The sequence below is a fragment of the Octodon degus genome, unplaced genomic scaffold (genome assembly GCF_000260255.1).
Source record: "Octodon degus isolate 3935 unplaced genomic scaffold, OctDeg1.0 scaffold00024, whole genome shotgun sequence".
Lineage (NCBI taxonomy): Eukaryota > Metazoa > Chordata > Mammalia > Rodentia > Octodontidae > Octodon > Octodon degus.
This window is the reverse complement of record NW_004524600.1, coordinates 14,785,722-14,787,833: the sequence shown is the minus strand read 5'-3', so window position 1 is coordinate 14,787,833 and position 2,112 is coordinate 14,785,722. Positions and strand designations below refer to the sequence as shown.

At 42.8% G+C, this 2,112-nt stretch overlaps 1 pseudogene; it reads right to left on the bottom strand.

The window, feature by feature from the left end:
- Positions 1-215: 215 nt before the first annotated feature.
- On the bottom strand, positions 216-1,459 carry LOC101591070 (annotated as a pseudogene).
- Between the last annotated feature and the right edge of the window lie 653 nt (positions 1,460-2,112).

The window sequence follows — 2,112 nt, the reverse complement described above, 5'->3', positions numbered from 1 at the left end:
ATTTTTTTTTCTTTTTAGACAGGGAACACTTTTTATTCAAAACCCATCAGAGAATGGACAATTTGGGTCTGTGACAAAGCATTTATGTTTTAAAGCATAGGTCAGTAATTGAATGAGGGTATACACTGCTACATATGAATTAACCGATCAGACCACGTTTCAATGTTTTAAAACATAATAAGCTTCCCTGTAAAAGTAGCAGCTTTGTGACATTTTTAGTATTTCTCTCCTTTCTCCTCATGCTCTCCTTCCTCAGAATCCATACCAACCTCCTCATAATCCTTATCTAGGGAAGTCATGTCCTCCCGGCCCTCAGAAAACTCCCCTTCCTCTATCCCCTCACCCATGTACCAGTGAACAAAGGCACGCTTCATATACATCAAACTTGTGGTCCAGGCAGGCCCAAGCATCAGCTATAGTTGTGGTGTTGTTCAGCATGTACACAGCCTGCTGTACCTTAGCCAGGTCTCCACCAGGCACCACAGTGGGAGGCTGGTAATTAATGCCCACCTTGAAGCCAGTGGGACACCAGCCCATAAACTGGATGGTGCACTTGGTCTTGATGGTGGCAATGGCAACATTGACGTCTTTGGGGACCACATAACCATAGTACAATAGGCAGTAAGTCATGTATTTACTGTGCCGGGGTCACATTTCACCTCCTGGTTGGCTGGCTCAAAGCAGGCATTGGTGATCTCTGCTATAGAAAGCTGTTCATGGTAGACTTTCTCAGCAGAGATGACAGGGGCATATGTGGCCAGAGAGAACTGGATATGGGGGTCAGGTACCCGGTTATTCTGGAATTCTGTCAAGTCCACATTCAGGGCTCCATCAAATTGAAGGGAAGCTTGATGGAAGACACAATTTGACCTATCAACTTATTCAAGTTAGTATACGTGGGGCGCTCAATATAGAGGTTTCTACGACTGATGTCATAGATGGCCTGATTGTCTACCATGAAGGCACATGGCTCTAGGGTGGTATGGGTGGGGAGGATGGAGTTGTAGGGCTCTACGATAGCTGTGCAGACCTGGGGGGGCTGGGTAGATGGATATTTCAAGCTTGGACTTCTTGCCATAGTTGACAGAGAAACATTCCACCAGCAGGGAGGTGAAGCCAGAGCCAGTGCCCCCACCAAAGCTATGGAAAACCATGAAGACCTGCAGACCTGTGCACTGGTCAATTTCCGAATTTGGTCAAAGACGAAGTCAATGATCTTCTTGCCAATGGTGTAGTGCCCACAGGCATAGGTGTTGGCAGCATCTTCCTTGCCTGTGCTGAGCTGCTCAGGGTGGAAGAGCTGGAGGTAGGTAGAAGTACAGACTTCATCAATGACTGTGGGCTCCAGGTCTACAAACACTGCCCTAGGCACATGTTTGCCAGCACAAGCCTCACTGAAGAAGGTGTTGAAGGAATCATCTCCGCCCCCAATGGTCTTGTAACTTGGCATCTGGTCATTGGGCTGGAAGAGAAATTTTTATTCATAATTATGAACTGCCCATTTTGGACAGCTTTCATCATGTCTACAGAATTAGTTAGGTCGAACATTTTTTTAAAATATCTTGAGACCAAGGGACTTTGCAGAATGTTTGTGCTTAATTTTATTATTTTGTGACACAAATTCCCTTGTTTTGTTTAGGTCAACATTACAAGATTATAAGAATCAAACTAATAAATAAAATGTCATCATCAAGACTTCATATTGTCTACATCCACGACTTACACCAGTTTCTCAAGAAATGTCACATGCACTGTAAACACTTTACCTATATCTAATACAGAAGAATTTAAGAGGTATATGAAGGCCTTATGGCTAAATATATTCTCTGAGCTGAGATTTCCAAACCATTCAGTCTTCACTTATGCTCTCAAAATTCTTTTGCTTGATTTCAGGTTTATAAGCAAAATAATGCCCCAGTCAAAGACACACATGCCCCAATCCTCAATACATTTAAATATCATATATGAGAAAAGCAACCTTATAGATGTCTCTACTTCAGGAAAATGATATATGAACCATGTGGGCCGAGAGTAATCAGAAATTTTCTTACAAAAGAAATGTGAGAAAACCATATTCAGAATATGAAGCCTAATTGTGCAGCAGAATCTTGA